General features: G+C 52.3%; 1 long non-coding RNA gene across 1 annotated transcript; it reads left to right on the top strand.

Moving 5' to 3' along the window:
* Positions 231-12211, top strand: LOC100512449. Its single transcript, XR_116407.4, has 3 exons — positions 231-444; positions 4346-4448; positions 10681-12211. It is a non-coding gene; the product is annotated as an uncharacterized LOC100512449 (long non-coding RNA).

The raw sequence follows: 22172 nt of genomic DNA, 5'->3' as shown, positions 1-22172 counted from the left end.
CCCAGGCTATGACAGGGATGAGCCACGAAGACATTATGCTTAGTGAAAGGCGGCAAACACAAAAAGGCAAATGCTGTCCCTTTACCCGAGAGCCTGTGTCATGTGGACCGCAGCAAGGGGGCACCCTGAACACCCAAGGATGGGCCTTGGCCTGGTCTGCCTTTGACGCCATCCACAGGGGTGGCCTTGGCCTTGGGCAGGCTCAAGGCGTCTCCAGCACAGTGGTGATACAGCTGGTGGTTGAAGAAATACATACCATTGCAGCAGAGGCTGTGCGGGCCTCCACGTGGGCCTTTGGTAGGCACCTTTCACAGCTCCAGTTCTTTGCCCGGGCTTTTTCCTTGGCTACAGGGCGGGCTGTGAGAGTCAAGTCCGCAGCCTCAGAGGGCAGCCCTCTGCTGAAGACTGATGGGACTGGAGGACCCCAGCTCCCTCGCCCCTCAGGTATATTCTACGCATTCCCTGAGGCCCCAGCAGGACTGGGTCTGGCTCCCTTGGGCTTCTTCCCTCCCCCGCTTCCCTGCCTCATTCCCTCTTGTGCCTTTACTGCTATTGCTGGTTTCACCTCCCAACTAAACTCCTTGCACGCAGTGTTGGCTTCTGTGTATGGATCCTGGTTGTACGTTTCGTGTTGGCGAAGGGGGTTGGGTTTAAACACATAAAAACAGGGGGAAAAAAATCCAACCCAAACTGGGACAAAACGTAGCGCGGAGAACCTATCAGCCTTGGTCAGGTGAAATCTTTGAAACCAGATACTTTGGTTGTTGACGTGTGAAGCCTGAGCAGAGCGCCCGTCTTTAGCCGCCGTGGGAGAAGGGGCAGGCGCTTCGCCGTCACTCTGCCCCTCACTCTTCAACTTTATCTCTGTCCACTCCCTCTGGAGCGTTCAACAGAACAACACGCACTCATTCCCTGAATTACTTATAGTTCTCTGCCCTTTCAAGGCTCCATTCCTTTCTCCAGTTTCCTTTGCTCAAATGACTTTTCCCCTTTCCCCAACCTGGAAAACGCCTATTCGGCCTTCAGAACCCAAATCCATCATCTCCTCAGGAGGTCTCCCTGGACGCCTCCTATTACCTCTGTGCTTCTTCCCTTAGGGTTGTAATTGAATTTGTTTCCTAACAGGAAACCACACACACACACACACACAAATTTCCTTAAATAAAGAGGCTGCTATACTCCTAGCAACTGGGATACGCAATGCTTAGCACATATGAGAAACTCAATATTGAAATTTAATATTGCTTATTCCTTTTTTATCCTGCATGAGAATCTTAGAAAGTTTGTATTTAAAAGGTGATCCTGAGGGAGGAGGGAGGAAATGGGATGAATGGGGAGTGTGGAGTTGGTAGATGAAAACTATTACGTTTAGAATGGATAAGCAGGAGTTCCCATTGTGGCTCAGCTGTAACAAACCCGACTAGGATCCATGAGGACACGGGTTCAATCCCTGGCCTCGCTCAGTGGGTTCAGGATCCAGCATTGCCATGAGCTGTGGTACAGGCGGCAGAGCCGGCTCATATTCTGCGTGGCTGTGGCTGTGGCTGTGGCATAGTCTGGCAGCTATAGCTCTTATTTGACCCTTAGCCTGGGAACTTCCATGTGCCATGGGGGCGGCCCGAAAAAGAAAAAGAAAAAATAGAATGCGTAGGCAATGAGGTCCTATGGTACAGCCCAGGGAACTCTATCCAATCTCTGGGGGTAGAACATGATGGAAGATAGCATGAGAAAAAGATTGTGTACATATGTGTGACTGGGCCACTATGCTGGACAGCAGAAATTGACAACACTATAAATCAACCATACCTGAATTTTTAAAAATTAACAATTAAAAAAAAATAAAAAGGTGATCCTCTTAAAACCTAAGTCAGATCATGTCACTCCTTTGCTCAAAGCCCTGCAGTGCTTCTCCATTTTACTCATAGTAAAAGCCAAGGTCTTGACAATGGTCTCCAAGACCACTGGGTACGAGAGGCTACAAGAGTCTGCCCCGTTTCGCCCCCTCCCTCTGCCCCAGCTACACTGGCCTCCTTGCTGCTCATGGAAGGTCCCGGGCGATCCTGCCCCAGGACCTTTGCGCGGGCTGTTCCCTCCGGCTAGAACACTCTTTCCCCAGATAACTGCCCGGCCTCCTCCACCTCCGTTGAGCCTTTGCTCCAATGTCACCTTTTGATGAGGCCTCTCTGACCATCCTATTCAATTCAGCCACCAACCGCATCTCACACCCCCAGCCCCCGTTCTCCTCTCCTTTTTAAGAGATGTGATAATTCACTCGTTAAGCTTATTGTTTGTCTTCCCTCGTTCCTAGAATGTAAATTCCATTGACAGGTGGAACCTCTTATCCATTTTGTTCAGCAAGATGTCCCCAGTGCCTAGACCAGAACATGGCAGCCACTTGTGAGATAGTTGGTGAGGCGTTCCCGTCGTGGCTCCGTGGTTAGCGAATGCGACTAGGAACCATGAGGTTACGGGTTCAATCCCTGGCCTCGCTCAGTGGGTTAGGGATCCCGTGTTGCTGTGAGCTGTGGTGAGTGTAGGTTGGCAGCTGTAGCTCCAATTGGACCCCTAGCCTGGGAACTTCTGTATGCCGCAGGTGTGGCCCTAAAAAGACAAAAAAAAAAAAGTATTTGGTGAGTTCATGAACCTAGGTTATCAAGCCCTCTCAGATTAGCAGAAGTTGCCCAGCCGTCATGGAGGTAAAACCATCAATGCAGCCAGAGCCTCTGCTTCACAGGAAAATTCAGGATAAGGATCCCCTTCCTTCCTGGAGATTCTTCCAGAAGTGGTCCTCCATGTTCCCCACAGCTGCTTTCATTTGATGAGGAAGTTCTTCCCTCACAGGCACCCAGTTGGCCTGCACGTCATCAACTCCTCAGGTGGGGCTCGAGGCCCAGGGCTGAAACAAGAGCCCCAGGAACAGGCCAGCCGAGGCCCCACGGCCCGACGTGGCTACCAGAACCTGTCCTGAAGCGCACCCCAAAGGCGCTGAGGAGGCCTCGCCACCTCAGCACACACCTCCTTTTGAGTTTGGGGGCCTAGCAGCCAAAACATCTAAAGAGGCGCCCATCAGTGACCGGGGTTGATTTTGCTCCGTTATAACGCAATCCCTCAAAGCCATTTCTCAAGTCTTAAGGAAAATTCCACAAGTTCTCCACAAGAAGCATTCACAGGAAGGTCTACTCTAGGAAGAAGAAAGAAGACTCAGGGTGATTCCTCCTTTCACTGGGCCAAGGTCTGGGAAAGCAGGCAGGCTCTGCGTCTGATGAGACAGGCCGATGGCAGGCTGCCCACTGCCAGCATCATCAAAATTTCAAGTTTGGCAACCGAAGCTCAGAATGAAACCGTTCGGGTTCTGCAGACCCGCTACAGCGTGCTGGCTTCAGCTTCCAACGGGTGACTTAGTAAACGGCTGGGTCCGGGTTGCAGGCGGGGTGGGACCCGGCGCCTCATCAACCAGCGAGACCCCGGGGCCTGGCGTGGAGGGCTGAGGCAGCATTTTGCCAAGAGGGGGACTGAAAGCCGGGTGCGGTGGGGTTGACGGGGTGAGTGCTGAGGCCCGGCAGCAGATCAAAGGGCCCCCTCGGCCCGAACCCATCGAAGGCACTTTGAGATCTCCTCACATCTGTTTATCGTGGGTCCGGCTGGAGACAGCAGAACCGCCTAGAAGGACGAGGCTTGGAGGGCAAGCTGGGCTCCTGAGGGCTGCTCCGAGCTCCTGCTTCTCCGGGGTAGTTGGGGTTCTGTGGGTACGTTTTGGGCAACCGAGAGGGCACCCCTGGGGTCCCTGAGCCCAGATGGACCCAGCTGACTGAGGCCTAGCGAGCTGCCAACGGGGGGGGGGGGGGTGTAAAAGCCACTGGGCCGTGACCTCTGTGGTGGCCGCAGGCAGAGGCAGAACAGCAGCGTCCACAGGGCCCACTTGTCCCCGAGGCCTTCGAGTGTGCTGCGGGGAGGAGGACCGGGGGAGGGGGGGAGAAGCCACGTTCAAAGTGGCCTTTCATTCACCTCCCGCACCTCTCAGAAGAGCAGTGATCACAGCCCTTGCTTCGCTCCTGGCACCGATCTTCAAGCGACCCATTGCCACGTTAGCATAATCCCTGTGTGACAGATGAGGAGACGGAGGGACAGAGAGGTTCACTGACTCACACGAGGTTTCTCGGTTTGCAAACGGTGGGGCCGGAGCCTTTGCCGCCTCGACCCCCCGGCTCCAACGTCCACACGCCTCACCGCCAGCCAGGGCCTCCTCCCTCTCTGTGACTTCTGCCCCGAGCATGGTACCACGCGGGCAAAGCCAGGACCTCAGGGGCCCTGATCTGACTCCAACACCCGAATTTTGTCATTTCAGCCTCCCTGGGTCCTCTTCCTCGTCCATTTTGTCAAATGCCGCTAACAGACTCCCACTCCGTACGCCCACAGGGGGCTTTGGAAGCATGGGGGATGCCAGGAAGGTGAGTATGTTTAAAAAAAAAAAAAAAAAAATCCCCAAACATGGGAATCCACCCTTCTTTTCTTTCCTCTTCTCAACTCCTCTGGGCTTCCTGTGAGATCCAAGTTTTGAGAGGTGATGGATGTGTGAGGGCAAACGCTCGGGGGACAGGGCTGCCTGGCAAGAGGGGGTTGGGGTCTTTTCCTGGCTGGAAGGGACTCTGAACCTGCTCTCCTTTGAGGGTCTAAAGCACAGCCGTTTGTCTTTTACTCCAGCAGGCGCCATTCACATAGGATACAGGGCTAAGGGTGACCCCTGGAGTCACTGGACATGCCTACCAGGCTAAGTGGGAGAAGCTTCTGGAAAGGGCACATCAGCCTGGGGGAGTGGTCCAGCCCTGACCACAACCCCTGGGCATGGGGAGCGGGGACTCAAAGGCCTGAGGCTTTGGGGGGGTGGGGATTAGGGAAAGAGCAGATGCCGAGAGAGAGAGAGGGGTCCGGGGAGGCCAGGCCGGCAAAGGGGGGCGGGGGTGGGGAGGGGGCAGCCACGAGGGGAAAGCGCAGGGACGCCCGCGCAGCCCCCTCGCCCCGGCTGGGCTGTGGGAGGGAGACCCTGACCACATCAGGGGTGTGTGGCGAGGAAATGAGGCCTCCTCAGGAACGAGCTGCAAATGAGAACCGTATGGCGGTTCGGGATCCCCGCAGGAACGCAGGGAAAGGATACAGTTGCGTCCATGGGAAAGTTATTATCATCTCTGCTGAAGTTAAACATTCAGGAGGCTCTGTTTTCCATCTCCTCCGCCTGGGAGCCTGCGCAGGGGGGGAGCGCGTCGGGGGGCTTGTCAGGAGGGCCTGGTGGGTCACGTTTTCCGAGGGGCGTCAGGACAGGGAGGCGCTGGGCGGGGAGGCCGAGCCCTGGGGAGGCCCTCGGAGCGCACGGCCTCCGCTCCCGCTCTGCGCATGCTCGCTCTTCCTCCAGGACTCGGGGGCCAGCTCTCTCTGGGGGCTGTCAGAGGCTGCCTCCCCTCTGCAAGGCCCTGGGCAGAAGCAGGGGAGGCGGAAGGAGAGGCTTGAGGCCCCAGAGAGACAGGCAGGTCATGGAGAACTCAGGCAAAGCTACAGGAAGGCAAGGGCTTCGGGCTTCTGGACAGTTCTCTATCCCTAGTCCCCAGATAGGCAAGGAAGTGTCAGGCAGAGAAGTTCAAGAAGGGACGAGGACCAGGCGCGGGGCCACCACCAGCGTCCACTAGTGACCTTTGGGACAATAACGTTGCCTCGTAGACTGGTCCTCCTGCTGCGGCTGCCCTTAGAGCTTGGGGAGAAGCTGGGCTTTTGGGATCGGAGGGAACAAGGGTGCTGGGCAGAGGACACGGCAGCCTCCAGGCCTGTGGAGCCCAAGCTCCTTGGCAGGCCGCTCCGAGGCCCCCGCCTCAGAGATGGCTCCACCATTGCCCTCCCTCTGCCCAGGCATTTTCCCTTCACTGAATTGAACGGCAGAAAGCTGCTGCTACCTGCCTCGCGGCTCCTCCCTACCCTCCATCTCATAGCCCTACTGAGATTTTCTCTGGGCTTTTCTAACTCAAGAGTAACAACAGGGAAACGTAGAAATTTTTGGTTTTTTACTGGTGGAAGTTTCTAGGCCAGGGATCGAACCCGAGCCACAGCAGTGACAATGCCAGATCTTTAACCATTAGGCTATGAGGGAACTCCAAAGACAGGAGTTTGGTTTTTTTTTGGGGGGGGGTGTCTTTATAGGGCCACACCTGCGGCATATGGAGGTTCCCAGGCTAGGGGGCAAATTGGAGCTGTAGCTGCCGGCCTACACCACAGCTCACGGCCATGCCGGATCCTTAACCCACTGATCGAGGCCAGGGATCGAATCCACATCCTCATGAATACTAGTCAGGTTTGCTGCTGCTGACCCACAACAGGAACTCCCCAAAGACAAAGATTTTTAAAGACCCCTTTCTGTCACACACACACACACACCCTACTTTTCTGAACAGGCAGTTGCCAGGGTGCCAATGAGGTGCTGTAGGATCTGCAAAGGCCATCTCAACAGTGCCCAGCCTCTGAGGACCTCCCAGGCACTGTCCCCAGAGGTGAGCAGGAAGGGACCCCAGTTCTTTCTGCAGAGACAGAAATAGGGTGGAGAAGGTGTAGGCTCTGGAGCCCGCAAGACCCAGGCTTCGTCCCAGTTCTGCCACCAGTTAAGCCATGTGACCTCTCAGACCAGTTTTCCCAACAGTCAAAGCGAGGAGAGTAACACTAGGCGCCCGAATGGTTTTAAGGAGAAGCTAACAAAACCCATCGAAACCATGGCAGACACATGCCAATGAAGATGCCTTTCTCATCCACATCCCTGACCCTGGAGACATGGGCCTTGAGAACTAGAATTGCAATGAGGTAGCCATCAAATGTAAATGCTAATGACAGATACCTTTGTATGGAGGCTTACACAAATTTGAAATTTATCCTCTCATAAAAAAAGAGCCCAGTCGTGGGCAATCTAGTTCTGGTGTGGAAGCTCTGCAGTCATCAGGGTCCCGAATTCCTTCTGTATTTCTGCTTTACTTTCTTTGGCATGGGGCTTCCATCCTCAAGGTCACGAGATAGCTGCTGGCACTCCAGCCATCCTCATTGCAGGCAGAAGAGGTTTAGCAAGGAGGAGAAGGGCAAGGGGCAAAGGGGACTTTTCCCAGTTAAATGAACCCCTTTAAAGACTTGCCCTGATGCATTATGAGCCACCTCTAAGCTTCAAGCAAAGCTGGGGACATAGTCTTTGAGCTGCACACAATGCTGCCCCTAATAAAATCCTAGGAAGATGAGGAGGAAGCGGAATTCACATTCGCAAGTGCGGCAGCACCATGGTTAAAATGGTGAGATGTCTCCCTACTGATGATAAATGGCCTCTTCCCCAAGCCTCATCTTCAATGTCCCTCTTTGTGGCGCTGACCCCTCCTCTGTCTCCCAATGACCTAGCAACCCCGTAGAGGGTCTCCAGAATCCCAGGTCAGCCCTGAGCAAGCATCTGCTCTCATTGGTCATTGCCTGTCCTACACGGGGGTCAAATATTTCGAGCATCACCCTTAGAAACATGGGTGTGAGGCAGGTGACTAGCCCCAAGGAAGGTTCCTAGCTGCACAGGAAGGAGAAGGAAATGAGTGACGGCTCAAAGGACACAGGGCAGTTCTACTGCGCAGGACTTGGTCTGCTCTTTAGGCTAAGAAGTGCCCTTAAGACTGGGTGATCAAGGCCCCTGGCCTGAGTCCATGCTCAAGAGGGCCCTGCGCTGGCCACACCCCTGCTAGGAGGCAAGGCGTTCACGGGACCAACGGGACACCCGCCTGGAATCCCTTCTCTCCTCTGGACATGCTCTGGGATCCTAGGACCCCAGAATTCCCTAAGTTCACTACCAGGGACTGCTCAGATCTCCTAAGGGCACACATCACTCTCTGTCCCCCCCTTAGGCAGCCAGGGGGTGCTGTTTGGAGGGGGAGTTTGGGGAGGGCAGAAAGTGGACAGCGCTGGACTGGGTGGGCTGGAGGGTGAGCAGGCCCCTCCCAGGGTGGGACCGAGCCCCACTGGTGGGAAAGGAAGGGTGACTGACGGGGAGGGGCAGAAGGCAGCTGTGCTTCAGGGTGGAACGCCTCGGAATCCAAGCATTCTAGGTTCACACCCAGCCTGTCCCATCACAGGGAAGTTACATTCGTCAGCTTCAGGCTGACAGGCTTGATTTTCATTGTTGGATATTTGGAGATATGGAATGTGGGCCTCTGTGTGCCTTCCTGCCCTGGCCTCCAACAAAATTAGGGGCAAGCAGGTCCACAGGGATCAGCCATTTATAAGCCTCGGTATCTTGGGGGAGGGAATAATCAGAGCGGGGAGCAGACCTGGATGGAGTGAGCTGGCAGCAAGGCCCCGGAGTTGGACCCAAGCGGCACCATCAAAGCAGCCATGGCCTCAAGCCCCCCCCCCCCATCCATACCTCCCGCCTGCTCTGCGAGCCCTGGGTGTCCCTCACAGTATCGGGGTCAGGGCTGCGGCTCTGAGTCTGGCTGCTTGTCTAATGACCATCCTGCACCCTACAAGGGACCGTGAGTGAGCATATTCTGGGGTTGCTGAACCAGGCGGGGTGGATGCAGGCAGCAGCACTAGCGTGGGTACCACTCATGATGGAGGAGATGGAACAATGCCTACTCTTGAGCCCATGGAGAACTACAGGTAGAAGAGGCTGTGTGTAAGCTTAGTGCCGATGGACCAGATGTCACCACCCACAGGACAGCCCTGTGAAAAGGCAGCAGATGGAAAGACCCCAGCCCCCTCTCCAGAGGAACCCCCCCCTTCTCTAGTCACAGGGAAATCAAGAGCCTTGGGAATGGTCTCAGACCTGCCCCATTCCTTATGGAGCCTGCTGGAAATAGCAATTTCTGCCCATCTTTCTTTTTTTGTATTTTGTGGAGTTTTTTTTTTGGGGGGGTGCTTTGTTTTTTTCCTTTTTCGGCCACTCTCACAGCATATGGTTGATAAGTCTGGCTAGGGGTTTATCAATTTCTCACAGCATATGGAAGTTCCCGGGCCAGGGTTGGAATCCAAGCCACAGCTGTGACAACACCAGGTCCTTAACCCACTGTGCCACAGTGGGAGCTCCTCCACCCATCTTTCAGTGCAGTGACAGACAGGTTCTCAGCACAGTGGCTGTAACCGAGACTTGACCCGCTGCTCATTTTCGCCCCCAGGTTGCAGCCCAGCACCCGCTCCTCAAGCTTCCCTGGTGCAGCTCCCCTGTCTCCACGCAGCACCCCCTCTTCTCTTTCCACAGAGCTCTCACAGTGCACGGGCTTCTGGAGAAAACACTGAAGCTGAGACCAGCCACACGTACCAGTCGGCCTGGAGTCCCTGACTCCTGGGGACTAAGAGTCACTCTCCTAAAACTCAAAGACAAATTCAGCATGTTGGCACCATCCAGGCACTCTCTAGGGGAAAGAATCTTGGTTTGCACGTGTCATTCAAAAACAAAAAGCAAAAATACCAAAACCCAATGACTTCCGGTTTCTTATGAGCGAGGGTTTTTTACTGTATGTGTGTCTGACTATCCTTTTCAGTAGGAAATCTCATTTTTGCCAACTTTTTTTTTCTTTTTTTGCTTTTTTTAGGGCCACGCCCACGGCATATGGAGGTTCCCAGGCTAGGGGTTGAATCGGAGCTGTTGCTTCTGACCTACACCACAACCACAGCAACACTGGATCTGAGCCACGTCTGCGACCTACACCAGATCCTTAACCCACTGAGTGAGGCCGGGGATTGAACCCGCATCCTCATGGATGCTTGTCAGATTCATTTCCGACGCGCCACAACGGGAACTCCATCGTTTTTGCTAACTTTTAAAAGTATATAAAACCTTTCATGGCTTGGAAGATAGAAGTACATTTCAGAAAACAGAGAGGAGAAGGCAGAGGTCAGGGGAGAGAGAAAGAAATCTCACTTCCCAAGAGAAGCTTACGTCCGCGCCCCGGACAAAAAAATCTAGACCTTCTATTACACGCTCTCAGCATCCGAGATTTTTCTTTCTGGGCATTCATCTCCGTTTGTAATCGTGTATTTACTTATTAGGTGATTTGTTTTCTGGCTGAAGTTAGAGACTGGGCCTGTTTGGTTTGCAAGTGTCTATTCATCGCCTAGCACAGCTCAGGCCCTCAATAAATATGTGTAAAAACAGCTTACTGAATTCTTCAAGGGAATGGATCCAAAAACAAAGTTTTAAGAATTTGCAGGAGTACAGCAGAAATTATCACAACATTGTAAATCAACTATACTTCGATAAAACTTAAAAAAAAACCAACCCAACAAAGTGAATATCTCAAAAATAAATTTTTGCATGACTGTGAGATCAGCTGCCACATACACTCAAACCAATTCCAACTATTGGCTGGGTTCTGCCCCAAAAGAGAAGCTCTGAGAGGAGGCTGATAATACCGTGAGCCCCAAATAAGCAACCAGACGCCTTCTGCCCCTCTCCCCAGCTTTCCCTGATGCGATAAACCGTGCAACGAGCTTCCCCAAGACGTAGTGGCATAAAAATAAAACGAAATAATGATGCCCACCGATTCTGTAGGTCAGGAATTCAGACAGCGGGGACGGGCTTGTCTCTGCTCCGTGACGCCGGGGCCCTGCAGCTGGAAGACTCCGAGGCTGGGGGCCTGGGGCATAACGTTGGTCATCATCTGTGGCCTTCGTTTCTCTCCCCTCCAGCCTCTCTGTGTGGACGCTCTGCTCGGGCTGGTTTGGCCTCGCTCCCAGCACGGCAGCCGCGTCGGAAGAGCAGCCAGCTCCCAGGTGGAAGCAGTATCGCCTTTTATGACCCAGCCTCGGTCGTCAATCAATATCACCTCTGGCTCATTTCATTGGCGGAGGCAATTACTAAGTCCCACCCAGGATGGAGGAGGGGGGACCCAGGCTCCGCCTGTTGATGAGAGGATGGCGTGGTTCTAGAAAAACATGTAAAGCCGGAAATATTGTGGTGGCCATTTTGGGAAAAGAAAATCTGCCACATGCCTGACACCTGTGTGCCAGTCCCCGGGCCTCGTGCCCTCAGATCCACCCCCTCCCTCCCCTTCCTCTGCTGGGCTTTGCCTGCACGTTTCCTGGCATCCATGGAAGGCCCTGGAAGGACAGGAGGAAGGGAGAAGCCAGGGTATTTCTCCTCCTTGCTCTGGGCCGCAGCACCTGGAGCGCCACTGTGGCTGTGGACCCCAGAGGACAGAATCAGTGCAGCCCGGGGTTCTGCCTGCGGAGCCCACCTCCCGGCGCCAGTGACCCAGATCCTCCCTCCATCCCTCCAGCTTTAGGGGCAACAGACGCTTCCTGCCCTTGCTTGCTTCCCTGTTGCCACCCTGGCTCTGTTTTCCATCACACGTGTCAACGATTTTATGCATTAAGCTCCTCCGTTCCAGACACCTAGAGGGGTTCCTGTGTCCTTGATGGGACTTCGACCACTGCACATAGTGAGACCCAGCCAGTGCTTGCAGGAGAGCAGAGAAGGTCATGGAAGGTGTGTCAGAAACCCCAGAATCAAGTCTCGGCCCCCCGCATCCCTCAACTGATTCCCTCTGAAAAATGTGTCTTTCTCCTGGATTCTAAAAGAGCAGAATTACAGAAGAGTCTTTGGGACCCCTATGCTCCTAGCCAGAATTTCCAGTTTCCTTTTCAGATGTTTAGAGGAGTTGTCTGACTTTGATCGCGCATCTCGAGTAAACTTTGGACCCACAGGACCCTCATCCCCGGGGCCGGGAACCGCCAAGCCAACACCGTCGGCCGGATGGTGCATGCGGTAGCTCACCTCCGAGAGGGCCTCCACTCACCCCCACCTGCCATTATTCACGCCCTTGTATGCTGCTTCCCTGATCAGTAGGAGCTTGTAGGAATGACAGAATGTGACTTGTGAGGCTCGTTTATCAACGATATTGTGGCTTGTGCCCTGCTCTCTTATGGATCAACCTGAGGTCAGCCAGCTGCCATGTGGTGAGGACACTTTATGGAGAACCCTCTGGAGAGGTCCACAGGGTGAGGAACTGAGGCCCCTTGCCTCATATCCATGCAAGTGAGCCATCCTGGAAGTGGGCCCTTCTGCCCCAGTCAAGCCTTCAGATGAGTGTGGCCCCAGCCGACATCGTGACTCCAACCTCACGAGAAACCCTGAGCCAGACCACAGAGCTAAGTGTCTTCTAAATTCTTGACCCACAGAAACAGGGAGGTAATAAAGGCTTTTGGTTGTTTTAAGCCACTAGATTTTGGTGTACTTTGTTGTGCAGCAACAGATAACTAATACAGCACAGTAACATTGAGCTCTGAGAGCGGCTCTGAGGATTAAAAACTCTGCTATTGACCCCTGGGAGGTAGACATCCCCACATCCAAAAGTGTATTCCAGGTAAATAAGGAACCAAACATTAAAACCTCTGAGAGTTCCCGCTGTGGTGCAGTGGGTTAATAATCTGACTCATCTCTGTGGAGATGCTGGTTTGGCCTCGGGCTCAGCTCCAGCATTACTATGGTGTAGGTTGCAGCTCTGGCCCAGATTTGATCCCTGACCTGGGAACGTCCATATTTCATGGGGGCAGCTGAAAACAATTTTTAAAAAAGGGGGCGTTCCCATTGTGGCACAGCAGAAATGACTCTGACTAGTATCCATGAGGATGCAGGTTCGATCCCTGGCCTTGCTCAGTGGGTTAAGGATCTGGTGTTGTCCTGAGCTGTGGTGTAGGTCGCAGATGCAGCTCGGATCCCGTGTGGCTGTGGCTGTGGTGTAGGCCGGCAGCTGTGGCTCCGATTCGACCCCTAGCCTGGGAACCTCCATATGCCGCAGGTGTGGCCCTAAAAAAAAAAAAAGAAAAAAGAAGAAAAAACCCGCTGTGAAAGTACTAGAAGAGTTGGAGGATAATGTGAGAAAAAGAATGTGTGTGTGTATATATATGCACACATACATAACACAAATTAATTTTTTTTCACGACCGGGGTAGGGAAACCCTTCCTAGGCAAGCCATGAGATGCAGAAGTCACGGCAGAGATGGACGGATTTGACGATGTCGATGTAAAACGTTGTGTATGGAAAAAACCATCCTGAACAAGGGCTCAGATAAATGACGCCCTGGCAGAAGATATGTGGAGGAGGCAGACACCACGATGCCATGCGGAAGGGGCAGGAAACAGGTTTGACTGGGAAATGTCTCCAGGGAATGCCCAGCCAGATGAGGTACAAGGACCCTGTGCTCCCATCAGGCCACAGGAAGGAGCAGGGGTTCTGGACGCAAGGTGGGCTATGATCCAGGAGGGCGCCCTGCCCCTCCCCACTCTGGAGGCTACCTTTTCATGATGTAAGCTTGGAGAGGATTTACATACGGGGAACAAACAGTTAAGACTTGGAGGCGCTCACGCTGGAGGAAGGGGAGCCCTCAGCTCAATGCAAACCTGCATCCAGACACAGCCATTCCCACCAGGGGGGATGGCAGGGGTCCTCAGCCTGAGCAGGCCAAAAAAAAAAAGGGTTCCAGGAATCATCATTGGACCGTTCTGCCTGTCCCTCCACAAAATGTTTGCAACACACATAACAGGCAAAATATTACCATCCATGATAAGCAAAGTGTCTTAGAAAAAAAATAGTCCAATAAAAAATAAGCAAAATATAAGAAAGCAAATCACAGATGCAGAAGTATACGAGGCCCATAAGCATAGGAAAAGATGCTCAATTTCACCCAATGATAAGAGTAATGCAAAATTAAAGCCAAAATGAAATACCGTTTTTAACCCATTCCACTGGCAGAAAAAATGAAACAATTGACAATAACACATATTGGTGGGAGGATAAATTGGTTCAGCATTTTTTTGCAAAGCAACTTGGCAATATTGTTCATGACTGAAAGTGCATAAATCCTCTTTGCTCGATACACCCTAGAAAAATCAATCTTAAATAAATACACAAAAACACAGGGAGACTTGAACTCAATCATTCCAAAAATATTTATTGCATGCTCTTCCAGGGGCTGGAGGTTGTTCCAGGTGTTGGCACCATTCCAGGTGCTAGGGGATGTAGCAGTGACAAAACAAGTCCCTGCTCACATCCTAATGGAGGAGACAGTTAAAAACCTGTGGACAGGAGTTCCCACTGTGGCACAGTGAGTTCAGAATCTGGCTGCAACTGCTCGGGTGGCTGTGGAGGCTCGGATTCCATCCCTAGCCTGGCACCGTGGGTTAAAGGATCCTATATTGCTGCAGCTGTGGCGTAGGTCACAGCCGCAGCTTGGATCCAGTCTCTAGCCCAGGAATTTCCATATGCCACAGGTGCAGCCATAAAAAATCAACCAACCAACAAACTTGTGAGCAAATGAAGTAACATTACACTCACCAGAGATGCTACAAGTGAAAAGGCTGACAATGTTGAGTGATGATAAGAATATGAAGCAACCGGAACTCTCATACTTTGCTGGTGAGCATGTAAAACAATATCAATTTCCTATAAAGTTAAATATAACACTTATAAGCTTGTGTTAGCACTCTTCGATATTTACCCAGGAGAAAGGAAAACATATGACCACAAATCCTTGTAGAGGAACACTTATAGCACTGTTATTCACAATAGCCCCACATATAAATGACACAAATGCCCATCAGCAGGAGAATAAATAGATGGTGACATATCCATACAATGATAATAAAATGAATAATAAATACATAATAAAATGAAAATAAAAATGATAATAAAAAGGAATTAAGTAAAGGTACGCACAGCTTGGATGAACCTCAAAAATATTATGCTGAACAAAATAGTATGCAGTCACACAAGAGTACATCCATCCTATATGATTCCATTAATGGAAAATACCAGAAAAGACAAACATTGATCTACAATGGCAAAGCAAATCAGTGTTCGCCTGGAGCTGGGGGCGGGAGGAGGAGACTGACTGCAAAGGGGGCACAAGGAAACTCTGGAGTGATGAAAATGTTTTAGACTTTGACTGTGGCGGTGGTTACGTGGGTGGTGGTCACACGGGTGACGTTTGTCAAATCTCATCAATCTGTACCCTTACATGGGTCTATTTTATTTTATGTAAATTATCCATCGCTGAAGTTGAGTAGAAGGAAATATATGGGTGGAGTCTTACCCTGTATGGCACAATCCCATCCACAGAACCTTCTGGAGGCAAGACCAGGGGTTCTATCCCTTGGCCTGCAAATAAGGCACCAAGGGTCATGCTAGAATGTGTGAAAGACACTGCACACCACAGTCACACAGATGAGGGCACAGGGGGACACCTGGCAGGAAGTGCCTCTCTCTCTCTCTCAGGAAGTGCAAGAGTGTTTTGATCGGAGGCAGCAGATGTGAGCTGAAGCAGCACTGCTCTCTGATGTTAGGGACTCATTGCCCTAAAGCTGCATCCAGGATTGAAAAACTATACGTAATTGTGTGTCACCCTATGGTTTATGTGTCTAACCACAGTCGCTACTGTCCTTGTTACCTATTGTCACATGCTGCCCCCAAACCTAGTGGCTTTAGTACAAGAACATATTATCTCTCACAGGTTTGAGAGTTGACTGGGCTCGGCCTGGGGGCGGGGGGCGTTACTCTGGGTTCCTCACGCAGCAGCAGTCAGGTGTTGGCTGGGGCTGGAGTCCTCTGACAGCTTCACCCAGCTGGCCATCCAAAATGGCACACACGTGGGGCTGACAGTTAATATCAGCTGCTGGTTGGAACTTACCTGGGGTTTCAACTGGAGTGCTTAAACGTGGCCTGTCCATTGTCGTTTGGGCTTCTCCCAGCATGGTGGCTAGGTTCCAAAGGGGACTGTCCCTAAACTGAGCATTCTAGTAGGCTCAGGAAGCTTCAAGGCTTTCTGTAACCTCGTCCTGAAAAAGCATACAGCATCACTTCCACCTCGTTCTATCAGTCAAAGCAGTCACATGACCCACCTGGGTTCAAATGGGTAAAGAAACCCACCTCTCTACTTGATGGGGGAGTTACAGGTCACTCGGCAGAAAAACATGTGAGTTGCTGTTGCAGCCATCTTTTTAAAAATGCTATCCATCCCCATTATATAGTGAAACCTCATTTTTCTTGGCTCATCAATGTAGTTTTAATTTGGGCTCCAACAACTTGGACTAAAGGCAAAGGTCTGAGAAAGGCAGGATTACAATGGTGGTCAGCCCAGTGGTATGTGGGGCCTTGTTATAAATACACTAGAAATATTATTAGGTCTTACAGAAATTAGTGTTTACTTTTCCTCTATAAGCCCTTGGAGTGCTTAGTAGTGTCTCTCTTACTCCAGGATTCCCCTCTGCTATTAGCCCTCACCATTCCCTCAGGATCCATGTAATCCAAAAGGTATTTCTTTGGGCCCCACTTGACTACAATTTCATTCCCCACCATTTCAATCTCCATTCACTTCCCCACCAGGCATTTACAACGACTTGTAGAGCTGGGATGCAATGCCTCATTTCACCAACAGGTGGCAACCTAACAGTTGACTCAGGCTTTCATTTGAGGGAAAAGGAATGTGGGATGGGGTTAGGGAAGGGGGGGGAGGCAGCAAAGGAAGTATCTTACATTCTTGCGTTCCAGGCTGAAATCTTCAAGTTTGAAATGTTAAGAGTTCTAAAATACCATTTTCATCAAGCTTTGAAGTCTGATCATATTGGCTTCCTCTGGAACAAAGGACAGCTATGACAGCTGTACTGAATATACTAGTGGGAGCCTTGATAAGACAAGATTTTCTCCAATATCCCAACTCTTTTAGAGCTAGAGCCAGTCAACAAATCATAATGCATAAGCCACTCTGCCAAGGGCGCTCTGTTAGGCTCTTAAAGTGGGTCATGGCAAGGAAGAAATCAAGTCCCTATTTTCAAGGTATCTACAGGACAATGTCTAATCAACTTAAACTTGGCATCCGAAGGCTCAGGTGTGGGCCAGTGGAAGCCCATGATTGTTCTAGTGGGGGAGGGAGGGCGAGGGGAGAGGGGCCAATGGGGGTGGGGTGGGAGGTGGAAAGAAGGATGTTGATGCCCTCAGGATACAGTTGGGCAAAATGTCAGAGGGAAATGGCTGGAGGTGGTGGGGGTGGTTGGGGGGCAGTGAAGAGAATGTTGCGGAAAAGACAGACTTGACCTGAATGGAAGCTACAGACCCTAATTTCAAATGATAAAACCTTAGTGCCAACAGGAGCCCCAGAGACCAGCCAGCCCCAAACTAATGACCAGGAGGGCCACTGTCGACAACGCGCCTAGACTAGAATGTGCCGGGCTGCCTTCCGCGCTCGGGCCGTCTCCAAGTGTTGAGCGAGGATGATGTAACGCAGGCAAAGACACAGTTATTAGTCAGGATTTCCAAGAGTCATAACCTCTCCTCTTGTTCTCCGAGTCCAGCTCGGCTTGACAACTCCCTGAGTGACCGTGGGGAGGTTGCTTCTCTCTGAGCCTCATTTCTTCCTCTTACCAAACACTTCCCGTCTGCTCTGCGTTGTTCCTCGTGCTCGATGTATGTCCATTCCCTTCATCCCCGCTACAGTAATCGGGACAGTGATCACTAGCCCCATTTGACAGATGAGGAAACCGAGGCAGAGGTTAGCAAACTTGCCCAAGGCCACGCAGCTAGTAAATGCCGGAGAAGTGCTTCAACCTGGGGCTGTCTGGCTCTACATGGGTGCTCCCCACCACCAGGTGATCCTGCCTTTCAGCTCCCCGGGCTGGGCTAGGTGTCCTCCAAGATCCCTTCCAGGGCCAACAGGATACGCTTCTACCTACTCACTTCCTCTAGGACAGGTCCCCGAGAACCCAGGAGATTTCCAGGTGAAAATCTTCCCCGGATTTTCCTCCACGGATCTCTCTGCTTTTCGACACATTTGACAACTCCAGACATCATGGAAAAGGCCAGTGGGGACCATCGGAGTCCTGAGATGAGAGACAGATGTGGAGGGCGCTGGAAGACGCGGCCCTTTTCAACCCATCCATCTTGGCTGTTCTTCCTCTCGGTGGCTGTTCTTCTGCACAGAGGGGCCACTCTTCCAAATGTGCTTTTGAAACTGCAGCAGAGAGAAAGCAAAATAAACACAGGCTGGCCGGCCGAGGGCCCGTGCTTTCTAGTCCCTGGTTACCAAGTCAAATGAGCTAGCTGGTGGCCGGGGCTGGGAGATTTATTTTGGTCTGAAGTCAACCCGCAGATGAACAATATTGGCAAAAAGGATACAGGAGGGGAAAATATTTTGGACACGGCTGCATATGTTTGCAGACACATCACCCCCCTCTGTGCAGTGGCCAAGGTTAAAGGGAATGGGAGCCAGGAGCACGCGGCGCTGTGTCCTTCCTGCAAAGAGTCTCCTGCACGACGCCAGCTCACGCCCCCTGAGAGCGGTCGCCGGTCCATCAAGGGACAGAGGGGAAGGGGCCCCGGGAAGCATGCTCCCCATCTTTTCAAAGATGGGCTTGCGCACCTTTAATTTCTCCTTTCCCTCCAAGACCCACATTCCATTCTGAGGCTAATTCTCAGGCAAGAGCAATTTCCGGACTCTCAAGGACTCACCAAGGGTAGTGTCAGAAAAAATTATCCCAAATTGGAAAGAGGCGAAAGAGATTATTGGGGCTTCTTTTGCACAGTGCAGGGCTGGCACCTTTGATCGATTTCCTATTGACTGGACTCTTGTACAATCCCAGAGCGGCAGAGGTTGGTTAGCTTTCAGGTTTTTCTTTTTTTTTTTTTTTTTTTTTTTTTTTTGGTCTGGTTGAGATGCAAATAATTCCGAACCCACCTATCTCACCCTGAGCGCCTTCTCCTAAATTGCCTATAAATACCTGGCCGCTCCTGTTCTCACCGGAACCGGTTTTTAACATCTTGGCGGTTCCCTCATTAATGAATGAGTTAAATCAAATCTTTGACGCGGTCATTTTTCAGTTGCAGAGAGTCAAGTGTTTTCACCTTTGGAAAATTCCACTTTAACAAAGAAATGCTTGCGTCAACTGACACAACTTTTTCTTTTTTTTTTTTTCTGGTCTTTTTGTCATCCCAAGTCAAGCCCCGGGGCCAGGACCCCATACTCCTCAGCGCTTTGACAGCAGGCAGCTGGCCCGGCCCCCCTTGTGGCAATGGGGCTGTAGATGGGCCCTTGGCCCCTGGCCAGATCACCTCCACCCTGCCCTGGGGCACACTGGTTCTTCAGGGAGCAGCCAAGGGTAGGGTAAGGGATCCAGGATCCACAGGAGTCACAAGGCCTCTTCTAGAGAGCTCTGAGCTTGGGCAAAAGAAGGTATCAAGTCTCTGACTCGGAGGAAGTTTTCTTGCTCAAAGTGGGGAGAGTGTATGTGGAATGCCTGGCCAACGGGGACCTGCCGTACAGCACAGAGAACTCCACCCAGTGTTCTGCGATCATCTATGTGGGGAAAGAATCTGAAAAAGAACGTGTGTGTGTGTGTGTGTGTGTGTAACTGAATCACTTTGTTGTACAGCAGAAATTATCACAACTTTGTAAATCAACTATACTTCAGCGTTCCCACTGTGGCTCAGCAATAACGAGTCTGACTAGGATCCATCAGGATGCAGGTTCGATCCCTGGCCTCGTGCAACGTGTTAAGGATCCGGCATTGCTGTGAGCTGCAGTGTAGGTCCAAGATGCAGCTTGGATCTGGCATTGCTGTGGCTGTGGCGTAGGTCGGCAGCTACAGCTCCGACTGGACCCCTAGCCTGGGAACCTCCATATGCCGAGGGTGTGGCCCTAAAAAAAGAAAAAATCGACTATAGTTCAAAAAAACTTTAAAAAAAAAATGGGATAGCTGTTTCCACACTGCAGATTTCACAGGGGGTTCGAACGTGCTCCTCAGACTTTCACATGCATATGACTCACCTGGGAGAATCTTTTTTTCTTTTCTGCTCCCCCTGACTGCCCCCCGCCCCAAGCATATGGAAGTTCCCCGGCCAGGGATGGAATCCGAGCCAGAGCTGCAGCAACACCAGATCCTTAACCCACTGCATTGGGCTGGGGATCGAAGTGGTACCTCCACAGAGACTAGCCGGATTCTCAGCCCACTCTGCCACAGCGGGGACTCCCACCTAGGGGAATCTCAATGTACAAATTCTGATTCAACAGGTCTGGAGAGCATCTGAGGGTCTGCCTTCCTAACAGCCTCTCAGGGGGTGCTGTTGCGGGTCCCCTCAAGTGGCACCGTCTCTGGGGCTGCTGCTGGGAGAGCCCGCCCTTTGAAACCCCCAGGGCACAGCAGAAATATACACCATGTACACGTAGGGCTCCATTCCACGAGGCGTAAGGCCACAGTTCTGAATAAAGCGCAGGAACCGCCGTCTCGTCAGCCCCCAGCGTCCCGGGCCGTTACACGCCTGATCGGCCTTAATCCCCACAACCAGCCCCCATGTGGGCAGGAGCTGCCAGCACTCCAGTTTTACTGGAGGAAACTGAGGCCCACACCGGTTGCATAACCGCGCTGGCTTTGGGAGCCGGCTTTGCTGAGTTCTAACCACGTTACCCCACAGCTTCCTTCCTCCTCAGCCTCGAAGGGCTGGGCTCCGCCAAATCTGTAAGGGAGACTTTTTCCTTCTTACCACGTGGCCCCCATTGCCCTGGCATTCCCTGGCTAATCCCACCCCCTCCATCCCCCCCCCCGCCCTTCCATCCCCCACCTCCCCACCCCAACCCCCTCCACCCCCACCTTCCCACCCCCACACCCCAACCCCCTACCCCCTCCCCACCCCAACCCTCCACCCCCCTCCACCCCCACCTTCCCACCCCCCACCTTCCCACCCCAACCCCCTGCACCCCACCCCCACCTCCCCACCCCCTCCACCCCCACCTCCCCACCCCCACCCCAACCCCCCACTCCCCACCTTCCCACCCCCCACCCCAACCCCTCCACCTCCCCCACCCCCGCCTTTGGCCCCACCCCTGGCCGCCGTCAGAGGGAGGGCAGGCCTGACTTTGGACGAATTTCACAGCGGACACATGTTCGTGGAGAACCTGTGGCTGGCTAGCTCGGTTCCTCGCCCTGGGAAGGGATGTGGAGAAACTCCAAGAATGGATCTCTGCCTTCAAGGGGGGGGGGTCAGAATACGGAGTTCCCATCGTGGCTCAGCGGGTTAGGAACCTGACTAGTATCCATGAGGACGAGGGTTGGATCGCTGGCCCTGCTCAGTGGGTTAAGGATCCGGCATTGCAGTGATGTAGGTCGCAGATGCTGCTGGGATCCTGTGTTGCTGTGGCTGTGGTGTAGGCTGGCAGCTGCAGCTCTGATTCAGCCCCTAGCCTGGGAACCACCATATGCCACACATGTGGCCCTTAAAAAAAAGAAAAAAAGAGAGAGAGAGATTAGAATCCAATGGAAAAACTGTCATGGATATACGCTACTACAATACAAAGTCAGATTGTCCCCATCAGCCTTTTGTCCGGGGATCCCTCTCTCCTCTGGGCAGGGCCCCTGTTTATCAGCAGACCTTTTGGTCTGCAAAGATAATCCTTTTGAGGTTTTTTTTTTTTTTTTTTTTAATGGATCGGGAGTGGGAGCGGGGAGGACAAGGCAGGTGGCAGATGGGGGCAGGGGGAGGGGGGTTGTGAGCGGCAATTAGAGTCTGTTTCAGTTGACGGTGTGTGCTCCCAGGGACCCAGGGACTGGGTGCTCCTTTGCCAAATGTAAATATCAAGCCAATAAATGCTAATGTAGCATGAAAAAGTGCTGATTTGGGAGAAAGTTCCAATCATTTAGAGAGCTTGTCTCAGAAAGCATTTAGGTGTTCTGGCTGCAAGGGAGCTGGGGAAGGAATTAAAGGCATGGAATTCAGAGCTCCCTCCGGGGTGGTGGTGGTACCACCCTGGCCACCCGTTCCAGGAAAAGGGAACCAGAAAAGAGGGACATGGCAGGGTTGGAGGAGGGGTGTAATGAAATAAGACAAAACCAGGAAAAGGGTCAAGTTCCTGAACATCTGGCACCAGAAGAGGGAGACAGCAAAGACCCCCATTAGCAAGATCTCTGTGGACTTGGCACTGACCTTGATGGGTCTTTGCCCAAGGTCACTGTCATCCTGCTGGGTTTCCTGAATGTGGCCCCAGCACCATCAGCCTGCCTTCAGGGACCTCTTCCTGACTGATGGCTCTCATCCCGCTGTCCCTCGCCCCCTAGTCCCACCCCCACCACACACCCACACTTCTAACGCACCAGCCAGGACCTGCCCCCCAGAAAGCCGGCCAGTCTTACCCACTTCACA

The sequence above is a fragment of the Sus scrofa genome, chromosome X (genome assembly GCF_000003025.6).
Source record: "Sus scrofa isolate TJ Tabasco breed Duroc chromosome X, Sscrofa11.1, whole genome shotgun sequence".
Taxonomy (NCBI): domain Eukaryota; kingdom Metazoa; phylum Chordata; class Mammalia; order Artiodactyla; family Suidae; genus Sus; species Sus scrofa.
Note: the sequence above shows the minus strand (reverse complement) of the source record. Positions and strands in the feature narration are given on the sequence as shown.